We start from the raw sequence: 21,488 nt of genomic DNA on the forward strand, positions 1-21,488 counted from the left end.
CACATATGTAAATAATTAGCCCATATTAACATTCAGGATTAGTCTTTTTTGAGATCAATAATAACCTTAATACATTAAAATAATTATGTAAGAGATGTAGTAATGTAACATATGCATAATATAATAATAAGATAATCTTTGGAAACCATTTGAAATAAAAGAGCAATGTTAAGAAAAAACATCTAAATCTTAACAATAAGGTTAAGATGATGGTAACATATCAACACCATACTAAATGATTATTTAATTGTCTAGGGAACTGTTCTGCTTTAGATTATGCTATTTGCTTGTAAGTAAGGGCTCAGGCTCTATGAAGTTACATGTTAACTTGTACATTTGTGCCCAATATAGGTCCAAATATTTCTGTAGAAAGACAACTCAAAATATTATATTTATTGTCCTGCAAGTCATTAATCAGTTTTATAATCTAACTAAAAATCTAATTCTAATATTTCTTTATTAAACTTCCTATAAATAACCCATTCTTCTTCAAATACTCTCTGAATCTGCTTTTAATTTTTATTGGTTCTTCCATTAATTTGGGTAAATCTTTAACATGTGTATAAAAATTCTATTTAACATTTTTAAAAATTATACTTTGCACATCAACTACTCTTATTTTAAGACACTACTTACTCTATGAAATCTTCTGTGAACACTCAATAATTTATCTTTCTCTTCTTTATGACACTATTCTACCCTGATAACAGTGAGACAAAGCACATATAACACCATTACACATAAATGTATTTACTTGTCTATCTCCCCTTTGCTACACCAAAGACCCCTAGTAGCCTAGACCCTGTTGATATATTTACTGTATCTGAGGGGATTAACACAATCTGGTATTTAAATGTCAATTAATAAAAGTTAGTTGAATAAAATGAATGGAAGAACACATGAATTAATTTAAATGAATTTTTATTGATTGTGAAAAAGTAACTCAACTCAAAATAAAATGTAAGGTATGTTACATTTTATTATATATAATAGGGTTCAACAAAAAACCATGCATGGCCAATTAGTTCCCTTTGAAACTATTGGGGGGAAGCGTATATAATATGAAATTCATAATACCACTACTAGTACCAAGTTCTGGAAGCTCAGCCAGGCACATACTCATAGTTCTTGATAAAAGTTGGCTTCACTCAGCCTTTCAGTATCAACTACCCAGCTTTACCCTACTCAAAACTAGACATTCATTAGTTGATTCTATAAAGGGATTCAGGAGGCATGTTGAGAGGGCTTCCACAGATCAAATCTGGAATAATGTAGGCATCAAAAAATAATGATGGTAATGAATTATAATCCACTGAATAAAATAGAAACTTATGTTCTGTTCTGGTAAATCATACATATATATACTCATACACATACATTTATACTTAGAAAAGGAAAAATAACTTCCTATAGTAGAATGCCAACTAATAAATATTGGAAGGGATGATGGAGTTATAAAATCACTGTTGTACAAATATCATAGGAAAAAATTATCTGGTGTGGAATCATCAATGGATACTAAAACTTCTGAGTAAAAACTGATGAGAAACAGGATATGTACATAGCTTCAGGTATCTCTCTAAGACTGCTTATTAATTAAAAAGGGGAAAAATACTAACTTCACAGTGGTGAAGCCTAGTAAACACCACTTTACCAAGAAATCAAAAGTAACAACACTAGTAATGAGACAAACTGACATCATGAACCTACTGATGAGATCCACCAAGGACACAATATCACACGTGTAGCCTCCTTTCTAAAAACTGGGTAAGTTGAATCTAGTAGTGAAATACCAGACAAACATGAATTGAAGAACATTCTGCAAAATAACTAATGCTACATGAGATGAAAAATGATGAGAAACTATTCCAGATTAAAAAAGACTGAAGAGATATGACAACTAAACCAGGATTCTGGATTCTGGATTGGAAAAAAACTTGAAACAGGAAAAACTGAATACGGATTTATGCTAAATAAGATATTGCATCAATAAATTTTTTAAAAGGTTAAATTTCCTGATTTTGATACTTAGGACTATGAGTATCATAGTCCTAAGAGAATATATTTGTCCTTAAAAAATACATACTAAAGTACTTAGGAGTAAAGGGTCATGCTGTGTACAACTAATTCTAGCAACCTTCAATAGATAATATAAATAATATATATATGTATATATCACAGCAAGAGAGGGAAAGACAAAGATTTTGTGGTAAACATTAATGACTGATAAATCTATGAAACAGATATATGGGAGTTTTTGTACAATCCTAAGCTTTCCTGTGAATATAAAATTATTATAAAATAAAATGTATTTGGTAAATTCAAAGTGACATGTTATAACCAAAGTGATGTGGGTGCTGTATAATCCCAAAGTTAATTTGGTCACCATTTTTTTTTTTTTGAGTAAAAGATCCACACAAGGGAATAGTAGAAGAAGCAATACCTAATTGACCTGCTCTCTTGAACCTGATACCATGAATACCCAACTGAATTATTCTGAGTCATATTTTATTTTATTTTTAACATGAGACTTGAAGCTAAGGAGAAGTGAAAATAAAGGGGCAGAGGAGAAAACAGAGCGGAAGACAGCTCATTCTCCTTGTCCGAGTTCTACTTCCTCAAGTTCTGTCTTGTGGGTATGATAGTTTGTGGGAAGAGATTATCTGAACCAAAATATGATATAACCTTGTAAAGTAAAAAAAAAAAAAAAGGTTTTATATTTCTTTGAATACACAATGCCTATCCCAGTCTCTGACTCACAGCAGATAGTCCACAATTTTCTTCACTGAAGAAATATTTTGGATTCATTTTCAATCTTTGTTCTACCTCACCAATAATTAAAAGCTGATGAATTATATTTCCTCACTTTTGCTTAATATGTAGTTAGTGGACTGCTCACTGTTTGATATATTACTTAAATCTGCAATGTCGATTCAGAACCAGTGATTTTTTAACTATTCTAGTTAGGTCTCCTTGTGAAAAAGAAGCCTATCTTTTTAGAACATAGAAATTCCATGACCCTCACAAGAAACCCAGATTTTGTTTAAAAGCAAGACTTTTTTTTCACTTTTTTTTCACCATAGCTAGATAGCTGGTCTTTTCATTGAAAATCACTATTTATATTAATGTATCCACATTTCTTTGGAACATATATCTACTGAAGGCAACAGCATGCTGAGATATACTGCCTCATCCAACTGGTACTAACACATGATATAGATGATCTGACAGCTGGTTGGTTACCCCTAGTCAAATCCACATAGTTGAAAAATTCAAGCTAAAAAACCCTACTAGTGGATGTATTCTTCCAACTCAATGAAGAAAATAAGAAAAACAGTAGCAAAAACTTATATTACATGTATTATAAGTATCTAACATATTTATATATAAAATACATACTATATAAGCTTACTATAAAGCTACATTATAAAATGTGAAAATTTCTCTCAAAGTTTAGCAATCTTAAATTATCACAGGACAGACTAGCAATATTACTAAATACACAATAACAGAATTTATTTTTAAAGTAAAATAAACAAGGTACATTATAAATCATTTTCTTCAATATTACATTGTCTTTGAAGTCACTGCCTATTACTACTTTGTATATCATTTTCTTAAGATTTAGCAGAAGATGGTTTTAAAGTAGTAACTTACCAAGTTATTACATAATGGGTTATATAAGTGTCCACATAAACGTACACAATGGTTAAACTTGATTCTCATTTAAGAAAACAAAAAATGCTAATTAAATATCTTTCTAGCCAAAACACCTGTCTTAAGGGTGCTTTATTCCTAATTTCATATGAAATAACTAGGTCAAATAAACTTTCTAAATAAACTGAAACATAAATATAAAAAATATGCAAGTCTTAAGTGAACTTGATAATTAATCCTTTTCTAAGCAGTAACAATTGACTTTGAAAATTGAGTCTAAAAAAAAACAAAAACAAATGACAAATCAGATAAATAGCAGATTACCCTTACAAAGCATTTACATAAATAGCATGAACTTTTTAGGGACTTTTTGCTGCGGCTCAAGGAAGCCAACTCAACAAGTCATTAAGATACACTCTGAATGTGAGTTTGGCTTTTAAAATATTTCTCTTTCTAAATAATTACTTTAAATGGCAATACTAGTTTTATTTGTTTCTGGCTTTAACCCATGTTTCATCAGCATAGCACTTTAAAATTTAAAAAACCTTTTCACGTAAAATATATTATTTGATCTTTCCAACTTTATGTGGCAGTATTTTATTAAGTCAAAGAAATGAGGTCGGATTTTTTGTGTCCTTTTCCAAATCGATTGCTCCTTTCAGCACATGATATTTGCTTAAAATAAAAAGTTAAAATCAAGTTTAACTGACATAAAGGAATTCCTATTTGTAAATTTGTGTATTTTGATAATGTTTGTGTGTTAGGAGAAATAGTTACCCTTTGGTTTTTAAGAAACACGCTTTTATTCTGGAGAAATTTCACAAAGAGAAAATAAAAATGCACATTCTTCTTTTAGGATATTAAAGATTAGAGGGCACTAAATGCATTTGGGAAAAAAATGTGAAAACACATTAGCATAAAGCTATTTATCAATTCACTACATTTTAATTAAATCATTTCTTTTATGTTTTTAGAAGCTGAAGATATTTTATAGATTTTATTCTCTTCCAAAGTTGTGCTTAAAACACCCCCCTTATCCTTGCACACACACTGCATACCACACGTTCCTCATGGACCAGAGCCCACCTGAGGCACAATTCACTGGGAGCTCTGAAGAAGAAAAAAGAAACAGCAGCTGCACAGGCCTCAGAGTACAACAGGGATGGGCAGCATGTGGTTCCCTAGTAAGTTCCCTGGAAGGTCAGATACAGGCTGCTTGCACAATGCTCACTCTCTGTTATTTGTCTACCTTAAGCTGCTATCAGTTTTGAAAAAAAACAATAACAAAAACGTGTAGTGGCAGCTGGTGGCAGAGAAGGTAGAATTCATGCTTGAAATGTTACACTGACTCTAGTGAGGTGGCCATATTTTAAGTGATATGATTGCTGCATCTCTGATGTTTCTTTAAAATCAAAGGGTAAAACTGAGAACTATTGGAGTATCTTTAAAGAAGGATGAAATATATGTGTATAAAAACAGATATGGGAGATTCAAGATGGAGATGTGAGATGTGAGACAGAGGTCTCCTTCCAAAACCACATATAACATGAAAATATAGTTAATACAACTAATTCTAAAAGAGCAACAGGACAGAAGGCTGTGCCAGACTGCATACACCTGGAGAATAGAGCAGACCTCACGAAACGGGGTAACATAGCAAAGCCTTGATCTGGTGGGACCCAAGACCTTACCCACCCCAGGTCACCAGCGGGATGAAGAGAAACAGAGTAGTGAGGGGGTGGAAGCCTCGGAATGCTGAACACCCAGCCCTGAAGATCTGCTTTTGGAGCACAAACCTACATTGCATGGCGCTCTGCAGAATACTGGGGTTGGAAAGCTAAGACAGGTGGGATACTTGGGGAGACTGAGATTCCAGCCATTTGTAGAAGACAGGGATCCACATCTGGCCATGCTAGGAAAAAGGAAAGGAGGGCGGTCTGAGAGGCTTCCTAGCAGTGAGAGGGCTACTGAAGGGGCAGGGTTTGCATGGAGCTTGCTGCACAAGAGAAGGGATAGATGGGCAAGGTTGGGAGGGCACACTCTGCCCAGCAGGTTGGAAACTTTCAGGAGCTTCAGGCATTCCATCCCCCTGGCTGGCTACTCAGCTCCAAGGCCCCCTCACTGTGATAGGCAGCCTGCTGTACCTTCCTCCTTGCCTGCAAGCACTGGTTTGCAAACCGGTAGTCCCTCCCCTGGCATCAGGCCAGCCAGAAGGAGGCCCTGCCTACAGCAGCTACAAAAGCAAAGCACAGAGGCTTACACCTCAGTGCTCAGCCCACTGGTTCTGACAGGCACAGGAGCCAGGAAGCAGGGAAAAGTTCTTGCCTCCCCACAGGGACCAGTGCCACTCCCCTGCAAACCCCAACATCACTCCAAGGACTGACCAGCTCCAGAGACTAGAGCATCTGGGCAGTAGAGGGTGCCACATACAAATAAGAAACGTCAAAGGAACATGGTTCAGACCAAAATCTCACAAACACCAGAAAAAGGAACTAGAGAAACTGAGCTCACCAATCTTCCTGAAAGAGAGTTGAAAATAAAAATCATAAACATGCTCATGGAGGTACAGAAAAATATTCAAGAACTCAGGGACGAATTTAAGATGGAGATTCAATAATTGTGAAATTCCATATCTGAAATGAAACATACAATGTAGGGATTTAAAAAGAGATTGGATGTAGTAGAAGAGATGGTTAATGAAATAGAAATTAGACAAGAGGAATACAGAGACACAGAGAGAAAAAAGGATCGCTAGGAATGAAAGAATATTGAGAGAACTGTGTGATCAATCCAATGGAAAGATATTTGCATTATATAGGTACCAGAAGAGGAAGAGAGAGAAAAATGGATAGAAAGTGTCTTTGAGGAGGTAATTGCTGAAAACTTTCACAGTCTTGGGAAGGAGATAGTCGCTCAGGTCATGGAGGTGCACAGATCTCCCAACACAAGGGACCCAAGAAAGACAACACCAAGACATATAATAATTAAAATGGCAAAGACCAAGGATAACAACAGACTTTTAAAAGCAGCTAGAGAGAGAAAAAAAGATCATAGACAAAGGAAAATCCATCAGGATATCAACAGACTTCTCAACAGAAACATTATAGGACAGAAGGGAGTGGCATGATACATTTAATGCAATGAAGCAGAAGGGCCTTGAACCAAGAATACTCTACCCAGCAAGATTATGAATTAAATTTGAAGGACAGATTAAACAATTTTCAGATAAGCAAAGGCTGAGAAAATTTACCTCCCACAAATCACCTATACAGTACATTTTCGCAAACTATTATAGATGGAGGTGTTCCTAAGGCTAAACAGCTGTAACCAGGGGAAATAAAACCACAGTAAAGAAAGTAGAACAATTAATTACTAAGATTTGCAAAATCAAATCAACCTCCTGTAAAGTCAATCAAAGGATAGACAGAGTATAGAATTACAAAAAGGAGGGAAAAAATAAACAACCTTAAGTTTGTTTGTAATGGCATATTAAGTGAGTTAAGTGAGTTAAATTACACTGTTAGAAAGCAACAGAATTACCCTTAAACCTTTGGTAACCACATATCTAAAGCCTGCAATGGCAATAAGTACATACTTATCGATAATCAACCTAAATTTAAATGGTCTGAATGCACCAATCAAAAGACACAGAGTAATAGAATGGATAAAAAAAACAAGACCCATCTATATGCTGCCTATAAGAGACTCACTTCAAACCCAAAGACATACACAGATGGAATGTGAAGGGATGGAAAAAGATATTTCATGCAACTAATAGGGAGAAAAAAGTAGGAGCTGCAATACTTGTATCAGACAAAATCGACTTAAAAACAAAGAAAGTAACAAGAGACAAAGAAGGACATTACATGATGATAAAGGGGTCAATCCAACAAGAGGATATAACTACTATAAATATCTATGCCCCAAACACAGGATCACCTATATATGTGAAACAAACACTAACAGTATTAAAGGAGGAAACAGAATGTAATGCATTCATTCTAGGAGACCTCAATACACTGCTCACTCCAAAGGACAGATCAACCAGACAGAAAATAAAGGAGACAGAGGCACTGAACAACATATTAGAATGGATGGACCTAACGGACTTCTACAGAACACTCCATCCAAGCAACAGGATACACATTCTTCTCAAGTACACAAGGAACATTTTCAAGAATAGATCATATACTAGGCCACAAAAAGAGCCTCAGTAAATTAAAAAAGACTGAAATTGTACCAACCAGCTTCTCAGACCACAAAGGTATGAAACTAGAAATAAATTAGAAAAAGAAAATGAAAATCCCACAAAGACATGGAGGCTTAACAACATGCTCGTGAACAATGAATGGATCAATGAACAAATAAAAACAGAGATCAAGAAATATCAATATATAGAGACAAATGACAATAATGATTCAACACCTCAGATTCTGTGAGTCGCAGCAAAGGTCATGCTAGGAGGGACGTATATTGCAAATACAGGCCTATCTCAGGAAAGAGAAACAATCCCATATGAACACTCTAAAATGTACAATTAACAAAACTACAAAAAGGAGAACAGATGAGACCCAAAGTCTGCAGAAGGAGGGACATAATAAAGACTAGAGTGGAAATAAATAAAATTGAGAAGAATAAAACAATAGAAAGAATCAATGAAAGCAGGAGCTGGTTCTTTGAGAAAATAAACAAAACAGATAAACCCTTAACCAGACTTATCAAGAAAAAAGGAAGGTCTACAAAAATAAACAGAATCAGAAATGACAAAGGACTCACCATGGACACCATAGAAATACAAAGAATTATGAGAGAATACTATGAAAAATTATATGCTAACAAATGGGATAACCTAGAAGAAATGGACAACTTTCTAGAAAAATACAACATTCCAAGGCAGACCGAGGAAGAAACAGAAAGTCTGAATAGACCAGTTCAGCAATGAAATAGAACTGGTAATCAAAAAACTACCTAAGAACAAAACATCTGGACCAGATGGTTTCACTGCTGAATTTTATCAAACCTTTACTGAAGACCTAATACCCATCCCACTTAAAGTTTTCCAGAAAGTAGAAGAGGAGGAAATACTCCTAAACTCATTCTACGAGGCCAGCATCACTCTAATAGGAAATCCAGGCAAAGAACCACAAAAAAAAGATTACAGACCAATATCCCTGATGAACAGAGATGCAAAAATACTCAATATTGGCAAACCAAATTCAAAAATACATCAAAAAGATCACCCATAATGATCAAGCAGGATTTATTCCAGGGATGCAAGGATGGTACAACATTGGAAAATCTATCAACAACATACACCACATCAACAAAAAAGGACACAAACCACATGATCATCTCCATAGATGCCAAACAACATTCAACATCCATTCATATTAAAAACTCTCAGCAAAATGGGTATAGAGGACAAGTACCTCAACATAATAAAGGCCATATATGACAAACCCACAGCCAATATAATAGTTAACAGTGAGAAGCTGAAAGCTTTTCCTTTAAGACTGGGAACAAGACAAGGATGTCCACTCTCCCCACTTTAATTCAACATAGTTCTGGAGATCCTAGCCATGGCAGACAACACAAAGAAATAAAAGGCAACCAGATAGGCAAGGAAGAAGTTAAACTGTGCCTGTTTGAAGAAGACATTATATTGTACATAAAATACCCTAAAGAATCCACTCTAAAACTACTAGATCTAATATCTGAATTTAGCAAAGTTGCAGGATACAAAATTAATAAACAGAAATCTGTTGCATTCCTATACACTAATGATGAACTAGCAGCAAGAGAAATCAGGGAAACAATTCCATTCACAATTACATCAAAGATAATAAAATATCTAGGAATAAACCTAACCAAGTAAATGAAACCCCTATACTCTGAAAATTACAAGACACTCATGAGAGAAATTAAAAAGATACCAATAAATGGAAATACATCCCTTGCTCATGGATAGAAAGAATTAATATTGTCAAAATGGCCATCCTGCCTAATGCTATCTACAGATTCAGTGCAATCCCTATCAAAATACTAACAGCATTCTTCAACAAACTAGAGCAAATAGTTTTAAAATTCATATGGAACCACAAAAGACCCTGAATAGCCAAAGCAATCCTGAGAATGAAGAATAAAGCAGGGGGGATTACACTCTCCAACTTCAAGCTCTACGACAAAGACACAGTAATCAAGACAATTTGGTACTGGCACAAGAACAGACCCATAAGACCAATGGAACAGACTAGAGAACCCAGATATATACCTAAGCATATATGGTCAATTAATATATGATAAAGGAGCCATGGACATACAATGGGGAAATGACAGCCTCTTCAACAACTGGTGTTGGCAAAACTGGACAGCTACATGCAAGAGAATGAAACTGGATTACTGTCTAACCCCATACACAAAAGTAAACTCAAAATGGATCAAAGACCTGAATGTAAGTCATGAAACCATAAAACTCTTAGAAGAAAACATAGGCAAAAATATCTTGAACATAAACATGAGCAACTTTTTCCTGAATGCACCTCCTCAGGCAAGGGAAACAAAATCAAAAATAATCAAATGGGACTACATCGTGCTAAAAAGCTTCTGTACAGCAAGGGGCACCATCAGGAGAACAAAAAAGCATCCTACAGTATGGGAGAATATATTTGTAAATGACATGTCTGACAAGGGGTTAACATCCAAAATATATAAAGAAGTTACATGCCTCAACACTCAAAAAGCAAATAACCCTTTTAAAAAATGGGTGGAGGCTATGAACAGACATTTCTCCAAAGAAGACATTCAGATGGCCAACAGGCACATGAAAAGATGTTCCACATCACTAATTATCAGGAAATGCAAATTAAAACCACAATGAGATATCACCTCACACCAGTTAGGATGGCCCACATAGAAAAGACTAGGAATAACAAATGCTGGTGAGGATGTGGAGAAAGGGGAGCCCTCCTACACTGCTGGTGGGAATGTAAATTAGTTCAACCATTGAGGAGAGCAATGTGGAGGTTCCTCAAAAAACTCAAAATAGAAATACCATTTGACCCAGGAATTCCACTGCTAGGAATTTACCCAGAGAATATAATTCCTCAGATTCAAAAAGACATATGCAACCCTATGTTTATTGCAGCACTGTTTACAGTAGCCAAGATATGGAGGCAACATAAATGTCCATCAGTAGATGAATGGATAAAGAAGATGCAGTAAATATACACAATGGAATACTATTCAGCGATAAGAAAGAAACAAATCCTAAACATTTGCAACAACATCGATGGAGCTAGAAGGTATTATGCTCAGTGAAATTCGTCCAGCAGAGAAATACAAATACCAAATGACTTCCCTCGCTTGTGGAGTATAACAACAAAGCAAAACTGAAGGAACAAAATAGCAGCTGAATCACAGACTCTAAGAAGGGACTAGTGTTTATCAAAGGGGAGGGTTGGGGGATGGCAGGTGGGGAGTGAGGGAGAAGGGGACTGTGTGGTATCATGATTGGTGCACATGGTGTGTGTGTGGTCATGGGGAACACAGTATAGCTCAGAGAAGACAAATGGGGACTCTGTGTCATCTTACTACACTGATGGACAATAACTGTAATGGGGTACGGGGAGGGGCTTGATAAAAGGGTAAATATAATAACCACATTGTTTTTCTTGTGAAACCTTCATAAGAGTGTATATCAATGATACCTTAAAAAAATAGATATAGGACAGTAATACAGATAGAAGGTGGGGGGAATAAAGGAGACAAGACTTTGACTATTAGAGCAAAAGTCAATTCACTGCCTATGTCTCCACATCCACTTCAAGGTTTCAGTTCTCAGAGATTCAGCTATTCTTCTTACGCAAATGAATCTTCACAAGCCCTTATTGTATTTCCATAAATCCAGTATTTTGTTTTCCAACACCTATTTATTTTGTCAGATTTTTGATATAATAGAGATTCCCAGCCTTTTCATTTGGAATCTACATATGACTTCACCTACATCTTAAGCTTTCAGGTAAAAAAGTAAAAGGCAAGAGGGTCATGACCAAATGCCAGGTAACAGCTGTATTTAAAGTGTGAATATGAATAACAGACTTGCAAAGGAGTCTGGAGGGAGAAAAGAAGAATCAGAGGAACGTTAACTCTTAAAAAAGAAGTGATACATATTCAAGTATGTTCTTCATCTATGTTAGAAGTCAAAGAGAAGTCAAGAAATATGAAAATTGAAAACAAGAATATGAAAATTGGTAAAATCGCTGATGACTTTAGAGTAGTTCTCAACTGGGAGTGATCTTCGCCTCCCAGGGCATAGCTGGCAATATCTGGAGATATTGTAGTTGCCCCAACTTGATGGTTCTACTGGCATTTAATGTAAGGGTCAGGGATGTTATTAATCCTACAGTGCACAAGACATTTCTTCCTCCAACACAGAACTATCCAGGCAGGATGTCAATCATGCCAATGCTGAGAAACCTCCTGTATTATTACAGGAGCTAAATACATAAAATTGAGGAGCCTGTGCACAGTGAGGAAATAAATATGGCAGTTATGGTTATTCTTTCAGAACTTTTTACCTTGTAGGGAAAAAGAGGGACAAGATAGAGAACTTTAGGAGCACACAAGACAGAAAAATTATGTTTTGTTCATTACATGCGAGGATGGAAAACATGGTAGTGTTGTAAACTGACAGCAAGGAAGAACTGGAGAAAAACACAGCACAAACATACTGATGAAGTACTGTTCTAAAGGAGGTGAGAGGTTGAAATCAGGAAGACTAGCAGTAAAGATTGCTTTGAAATAATTCAGGGACATATGTATCTCTAAAATCAAAGGGAATGAAGGACCACTGGGTAAAAATACAAATGTTTTGGGAGTGAGTAGCAAGAATTGGATAGATAGCTTGAGGAAGGTGTTTAAAATTTATACTCATTGCCTGGGTTAAGCAGCTGGTCTGTGATCAATTTTCCCTCTTCTAGTGGGAAATGAAGTATGTTTCCCAGAAGGCAGGTGACTTGGTGTAATCACCCTATAAACATACTAACAGTGGACCTCCTCCTAGCAAACAAACTGGCAAGCTAAATGGCTTTCAGTAGTAGGAGAGTTAATCAATGGACTTCTTTCAACAGAATGTATCTAATGATCTAGGATTGCTTATGAAAAAAAAAATTGAAATGTAGACTTATGGGATATGGCTCCCTGGAAAATGTATGCTACATAGCTGAGTATAAATGGAGACGTTTTATGTAGTCAAAGGTAAAAACTTCCAGTTATAGGATAAATAAGTTCAGAGATGCAAAGCATGGTAACTATCACTAAAAAGATAAAAAATAGTTTGTATTGTCTAGGCTGGCATGTGCATACAGTGAGACAACGAATTTGACTGGATCTGTACTGTTGGAACTCAACCAGGAGTTGGGAGGGGTGCAAGTTGTAGCACCCCAAAATCTCATGACTATAGACTATCTATGGTTAAAAGAACATATGGGATGTGAACAGATCCCAGAAATGGGCTGCTTTAATTTGTCTGATGGTTCAAGTACAGTTGGACAATATCCATCATATCATAGATAAATTTTCACAAATGCCTAGGGTGCCTAAATGGTTTTCTTGGCTTCACTGGAGATGGCTGGTAATTATAGATTTGCTTTGTTTATGTCACCGTATTCCTATTATGTTAATATGTGTGTGCAAATTAGTTAGTAGTTTAAAACCTATACATACTTAAGGTACTATACAAGAAGATATGTCAAAGAAATAATCAATCCTCCCAAGTTTCCTTCATATGCTACATCTATAGCTTTTCTTCTTCCTTCCTAATTACAAACCTTAAATAGAATTCGTGCCTCATATCGAATTTACTGAGTATCATAATTCCTCCAGGTGGTAAAGATACCTCGAGACAAGTGCTGGGCATAGAAGCCACAGGGCATAAATCTGCAAAGAAGTAAAAAGCTAACCTTTGCAAACAATATGGCTTCTCTCTCACTTATCAACTTTACATTTCCCTGTATGGCCCCGGAAGATGACTGGTTAGCCAGAGACGGGTAAGATTCCTCAAGGGAGGAACAACCTAAGACAGGCACAGTCGCAGGGGGGCCATCAGGTGAGAATTTGGGGATCAACAGAGGTGAGGCTCAGAACCTCACCCCCCCCTGCTTTGAGAGAAATCTTCTGCATCCGTGGATGTCTTGCTGCCCTTGTCTAGCCTGGATTAATACTTAGTCCATAGGCACACACCTGATCATCTGATCATCTATATTTGCCTTCTTACAGCACTAAACTATGTTTTCTACCTTTATCTTGCATCTACCTACCACTTCAGCATTTTATTAAAAATAAAAAAAATAATAATAATAGGAGAAATGTGGGATCAACATATAAATCAAGTACAAAAATCAAATGAGTATTCATATTTGACCTGATGGTTTATAGGTCATATTGCATGATCAAAACCGAAAGTTTCTGTGATGAATGCCCTTGTACTGTTCACCATGTAAGAATTTATTCACTATGTAAGAATTCGTTCACCATGTAAGAACTTGTTCGTTATGCTTCAGAAGATTGGAGACTGACGAGAATTAGGCTTGAGATGGATTAATGATTGTACATTGAGCATTGACCCCCCTATACTGAATTTTATTGTTGTTAACAACCATTTGATCAATAAATATGAGAGATGCCCTCTCAAAAAAAAAAAAAAAAAAAAAAATAGTTTGTATTAAGGTGGCTCCTTCTATGTAAATGAGGGGACCATATATGTCCAACAGTCCTAACTTCACCCAACAGTATGGACCAGAAACTATCAGATGCAGAAAGAAAGGATGCGGGAATCTGGGAAAGTTTTTCAGAGCCCCTCAAGCTTCCCATGTGCCTCTTGACGCCTGGTAGCAGCTTTGATTCATGTGAGTCTCTCTTGACAAAAAAAATATTTGTATTTCTCACTGGCCCATATAATCATTGGGTAATGTTGTAGCTGAGTATTAAAATCACATTTTTTAAGGTAATTACAAATATATATAATAAACAGCCAAAGAGAGGATGCCAAAAATGTTGGTAGTTAAAGGTTGATTCAGGTTGGGTGTAGCAAGTTAAAACCAGGAGAATATATAAAAAAAGGAGGTATTCCAGGGCAAATTTGTAGCACTAGAGTGAAAATGATTGCTGAATTAAATCATACAAGTTATAAAAAAGACCACTACTCTAACTTGGGAATGATGAATTTGAACAAAAAATCCTCAAATATGAAAAGTGTGAAATATCTATGCATGATTCATTTGTAAATCACATTTTTATCCTGACATTGCCAATATAATGGTTTGTGAGATAATTGTAAATGTTTGTCTCAGTTTTTAAATTATTTCAAAAACTGTTAATATGTTAAAATACTTATATTTTACTATAAATTGTAATGCTTATTATTAAACATAATTCTACCACAATAATATATTTCTCAACCTTGGAAGTAAAATTGCTTAATTTATTCATTTTTAAAATTGCTTATTTAATTTACTAATTTAATATATTGTATTTAAGTTTCAGAAAAATAGAAAAACTTTAAGAAGAATAAATTTTTCTTCAGTCTAACTAGAATAATGTAAATATTTCAAATTCCAGTGACTATTCCTTCAGAGAAGAGTTCAAGGTCGATTCTGTGTTACAGATAGTGCAGCTGCTCAGATGGTCAGAGATTTGTCATGAATCTTGAATCAATAAATAGTCTCTCTCATACTATGAAAGCCCATGGGATTACCTAAAGCACAAAATAGTTTTCATGTCACAGAAAATTGAGATAACCTGATCCAATTAAAAACAGCCATTTCTCCACTGTAACCTCAAGAGTAAAAGGTAAACAATCTTAATTTTCCAGTATCTTAAATTTAGAGGGATATAAGCTATCTAACAACTATCTTACATGTAGTATGGATAGAGAAATCTTTAATTTTCTTCTACTACTACTTGATAAATACTAATAAATAGGACTATGTACTGTTCTTCATGAAGCTTTTAATACATACTGTTTATATTAGTATTGTTACCACATGATTGCTTATTGCTGTCATCTGAATGTTCGTGTCCCTCTAAAATTCATATGTTGAAATTCAAATCCCAAAGATGATGGTACTAGAAAGAATTAGATGGCATCCAAAGGCCTTTGTGAGGCTCTTATGTCATCACCCTTCACAAATGGGATTAGTGACTGAATATTAGAGGCTCCAGACAGACCTCTAGCCCTTTCTGCCATGTGAGACATAGGAAGTTGGTGGTTATGAACAAGGAATCATGCTGGCACCTTAATCTTAGACTCCTAGCCCGCAGAATGAAAAACAAATTTCTGTCATTTATAAGCTACCCCATCTGTGATACTTTGTTACAGCAGCTCAAAGTTTTAATAGTGTAATTACAGAAGAAAAAGTTAGGTACTATGCACACTTATGTGAACTGTATAAAGAGATATAGTAGTAATTGTAACAATGCAACTTTACTTACTCAAAAGTCATTTAAGAGGAAGTAAGTTAACTCTGAGTTCAGCTATGCACAATTTGGTCACCAAACACAAAAATTGTGACAACTTCTAAATAAAAATTACTCACTCCAAAGCTAGAAAGAAAAACTAAGTGAAATATTTAATCCAATTCTGTTTTTAAGGCAATTCTAAATCTGAAAGTTTATAAAAAAATGAAGCAAGTTGGACTAGTTAAAGTAGGCAAGGAGGAGTTTTAAAATATCACCTTAGACCTGTTTGACCAAAAACTTAAAAGGCATTAATTCATATCTATATGACCACATCTGACAACCTAAGCAGTAATTTTACCCTTAATTCACCCTAATTTATTGTACACCAAGCACTACACTAAGTGCGGTAAGAGATGCTAATGTATACAAAATTTCCTCCATTAAAAGACTGAAGCCTAATAGGCAAAATAAAACACATTCAAATAAGTAAGTGTGGGTACCACATATGTGATACAATTTAGAAGGACACTGATAGGAAAAATATCTTTAGTAACTAGAAAATTCAATGAAGGCATTATGGATTAAGGCTACTAATCTAAAATTTATGTACTAATTATGAACAAATGTAATATCAGGTTTAATGAGTGAAGCTTGTGATTTTTCCTTCTTAGAACTTGTAAGGATTGAGAATGATTTGTGTGGCTCCATTTCCTTAAAAATATTAATGGCTTTGTTCTCATTAAATGTCCACATGGCATGCAATGTTATTCACTTTAATTCCACTCACACTGAACTAAACCAAAAGCTGAGATCATTATTTTAGCCCTCAAAAAGCCAATAACATTTCTACATATCTGAGTCTCATTTAGGATTTCAGGATTAAGAGGAAAAAATCAGAAAAAAACTTCTTGAATCAGATCTTCTAATCATCATCTTTCCTTTGTTCTTAATTTTGAGCTCAACTTTGACGCCACAAAATGGAAGTGTGAAGGCATACATACCAAACAAGACCTGTGGAGCTCTTTTATCTGGTAGATGATAAAGATGGGGTGTTTCGAAACTGACTTCTTGAACATTAGTGTTGTACTTTCTTCTATCCTGTCCACAACCTCTCAGAGTCCCCAGCCTTAACAGCTAGGCCTCAGTGGTAGAAATTAGCAAAGGACACATGAAGTCACATATATATATATTCAATAGTGTCAGTTGAGCATGTGAGATAGACTCCATATAAAGGAGAGATATAGGAGTTCCAGTGCCCTTTTAAGGTCCTTTTAACATCTGATACCAATGGTCACCCATTCTGAATGTTAAGATGGTTAAAACTGTTGTACTGACAAGATCATGTTAATGTCTCCCAATATGGGACTCTAAAATCCTCAAGGATTGTCTCTTTCATCTTTGTATCTTCAGAGTAGATTCTCAATAAATACTGATTGAAAATAACTATGAATAAATTGATGACTGACTGAATGAATTAAGAATAAGCTAATAAAGGAGGAAAAGGTAGACCCCAGAAAAAAAGTGAATACATAGTGGAGTGCTGAGCTATTTAAAATATGGCTTAGTTTTAGATTATTTAACTCGTCAAAAATATCTAAATTCTGTATATCAACATATCAAAGAACTAGAATATGACATTAGATGCTAATAATCTGCAAGTAACGATTTTCTCAAATATAAATCTGGTCCGTTCTTCTACCAAAGAAGCCCCACAATTTATGTTTTTTACTATGCCATACACAGTTTCAACACAAAGGCAGCAGGATACCAAACTTCAAATGAAAGAAATTATGCTGTGTCAGGGTAAAAGTAGTAATAAATGAAATGTTGTCAGAATCACTCAGCACAAATAATTCAGGGTAACTTTGTGGCTGCATTTGCTAACTAACCTAAAGATAACACAACTTTTCAAACCAGCTTTTTAATGTATAAAACTAAATTCTTCCAAATATAGTAGGGTTCCCAGAATTTGAGTCAAGTAAAATTAATTTAGATATACATCTCAAGGCCTTTCAGCCAACGAGAACACATCCAAAAGGATGCTTGTGGTTATGAAGGAATCCTTTGGTTTCAAAGACGTCTTCATCTTTTTCAACCACAATGACCAGAGCAATCATGAGTCCTAAAGTCAGGGCCCATTAAATGACTATGGAACAAAAGGTCAGAGGAAGCAAGTAAGAAACCTCAGTTAATTAAAAGAACTCAAATACAATAGATTACTTGAGAATACGATAGTCATTAGTGCCCACCAAACAAATCTAGGTCTACACTTTCAGACTAAAGGAAGAGGCTATACTTCTGGCACCTTTCTGGCTAGTTTAGGCCACGTGATTTAATCTGTTCGAGCAGTTCTGTGAGACAGTCAGGTGAGTCTCTCACAGGTCAGAGCATTTACTGCAGGGATGAGGACCTCCAGTGATCTGTTTTTTCCTTGACTAAAGGCAATTTTTGCAATGGCAGCTGCTTCAACCTCCTGGTTGAATGAGACATTAAACAGAATACCCAGGGCCTTCCACAATGAACATGGAGCCTGAATGAGAAATAAGCCCATATTATAGTCACTAAAGTTCGGAGGTCATTTGCTATCACCTAGCCTAGTTTGTCCTTACTCATACACTCAGGCACTTTTCTTCCTAGAAGTGAGCTCAGATCTTCTGTATTGTTCATTACGTTATCACCTAGCCTAGTTTGTCCTTACTCATACACTCAGGCACTTTTCTTCCTAGAAGTGAGCTCAGATCTTCTGTATTGTTTATTACATATGAACATATCCTCACACGAATACTTTCTTTAGTGCAGGGTGATCCTGTAAATATTTGGGTTTAAACTTCACTGTGTAAAGCTGTTGGAGAAACTGTGACAATTCCTTACATTTATTAATTTGTATACCATAGTCTGGAGGGAAGGAGGTTCCTAGGAAAAGCAAGCTTATTTCTAGAAAAATTTAATGAAATATTTGGACCATCCTGAGGAAAGTATCGAGTAAGTTACTTGTCAGAAAAAATCTAAGAAAAGTTTTTACTTAACAGTTTGAAAATATATAATAAGTGTGAATGTTTACCAAACTGATCCAGCTAGGTTTTGGCTTCTTGTAACAATTTTAAGCAAGTTCCAATTTCTTCTGAGTAATTGATGCTCAAAGAGTTACTACTTCTTGCCCTTTTTATTTCAGATTGGAATATCCCCAAGATATACAAAAACACTGGAATTGTAGTCTCTCTAACCTATCGGTACATATCTTGGTCATTCAGGAACCTTCACATATCTTAATAAATAGAGCCATATTCTATTTGTAGAATTAAATTCTCATTATCTATACTTAGTACTCCAGTTCCTTCTATCCAGTTCCTTCTATCTTCTTTTGTAACAAAGTTTCTTTTGCATGAGGTATTTCTCTCTCAGCAAAGACACCTATACCATTTATCAGCATATCAAGAAATACTATTATATTTTAAGTCCAGAGTAAGTACCAAATTTTGTTTCTCTTTTGTATCCCTTACTGAGGGGTTGTAGTCTAGATTTAGGGCAAGCATAGGTTGACTTAAATATGTTAATTTCATTACACAGAAATAATACAAGAAAACTGAAATTTTAATTTCAAATCTATTACATTTCCCTCAAAGCATGTAGAGTTTAAAGTTAGATAGCTAGGATCCAAATCTAAACCCTATCTCTGCCACTTACTATATTTTGGGCAAGTTCCTTATCTTCTCAGTGCCTTCTTTTCCTATTTTGTAAATGTGATCAATAACAGGACCCCTTATATATCCCTCAGGCATAAAAAGAATGAAATCTGGACATTTATAACAAAATGGTTGGACCTAGGGATACCTAGGGATACACTGCCAAGCGAAATAAGTCAGACAGAGAAAGACAAATCCTGTATGACTTCACTTACATGGGGGATCTAAAAAACAAAACAAACAAACAAAAGAGAACCATATCCTTAGACATAGAGAACAGACTGGTGGTTGTGGGACAGGAGGAACATGGGTAAAATAGATAAAAGGGGAAAAAAATTAGGTACTTAAGAATTATTTTTGAAGAGGAATATAGAATTATGTGTCACTTTTCACACATAAGGCTATAATTTCTTAAATATATATCACTTGTATCACATATAGCTAAAATTACTTAAAGAATCCTAGCATTTCTTCCTTATAACTGCTATCAGTGTATTTTATGCATTTTAAATTAACAATTCAACTGTAAATTAAAGGATGAGATAGCAGTTGCAAAATGAAAGGAAAACAAAATAATAAATTTTGGAGTAGGCTTTCTGTTGAATTAAAGTGTGTCAATATTTATTTGAACAAGTTTGCTTGTTCACTGTAATTCAGTGAACCAATGCAACATTTTAAGCAAGCTTCTGTTCCAACTTTGATAGCCACGGCAATGGTGTAATCCTGCCATCTAGTGGAAGATCTACATCACCGCAGGTACACTATTTGAAAACTTATAAAAAGCCTCAAAAGAATGAAATCACATTTTCATGTTCTCATGTTCTCAGTGTTCTTCTTTTCTCAGTGTTCTCATGTTCATGTTCTCAGTGCCTTCTTTTCCTCTTTTTTAAATGTGATCAATAACAGGATCCCTTATATATCCATATTTTAGATTTTAATTCTTCAAAATGGATCTGAGGAGAATGATGATTTTGTGATGTTACACAGAGAATTATTTAAATGTAGTATGAAAAACCATATATAAAGAACAAAAGGCACAACTTTGGGGAAATCTAACATATAGTGCATAATTATCAATATAAATACCGCTCTACAAAGGAATAATGGAGATTTTATGAGGAGAAATATTTCAAATAATTCATGAGCCATAAATTTTAATACTTCATCAGTGGAAATCGTTAACATGTTTTCATACTTAGAGAAAAAATTAGCAGTTGCAATAATAATGCAACAGTTTCAATGTACAAAAGAAAAAGAAATATGAAATATAATACCATTCTCTATATACAAATATAAATACACACATGTATGAATAATTTTTTAGTGTAATGGAAACAAGAAATCAGTATTCTTTGTTGTATTTTTAGTTACCAATTTGCCCAAGATTAAATTCTGGCCAAGGCTGACCTAATGGCTAGAACTTCAGACTTCAGCACCATGGTGTTGCTGCAAGTCACTGTTGCCTCAGTAACATAACACTTCTTCACAACACAATTGTCAAAACTGGATGACCTAAACTTTCATTTAAAATCAAATCATCTAAAATGCATAGAGATAGCATAAATGATTTGGTTTTGAGCATTTTTCACATATTTCCATGAATAGCTTGATAGATAGATGGGTAGATAGATCATTTTAAAGAGACATGGTTAAATAGTAGGAATCAAAGACCCACTGAAATGTATGTGAGAA

General features: G+C 34.9%; 1 protein-coding gene across 8 annotated transcripts in view; it reads right to left on the minus strand.

The window, feature by feature from the left end:
• Window positions 1–21,488, minus strand: part of CCSER1 (coiled-coil serine rich protein 1) — a 1,413,823-nt gene that overhangs the window by 1,227,839 nt on the left and 164,496 nt on the right. The gene's annotated exons all lie outside the window — the stretch shown is intronic.

Source organism: Manis javanica, chromosome 5, assembly GCF_040802235.1.
Source record: "Manis javanica isolate MJ-LG chromosome 5, MJ_LKY, whole genome shotgun sequence".
Classification (NCBI taxonomy): domain Eukaryota; kingdom Metazoa; phylum Chordata; class Mammalia; order Pholidota; family Manidae; genus Manis; species Manis javanica.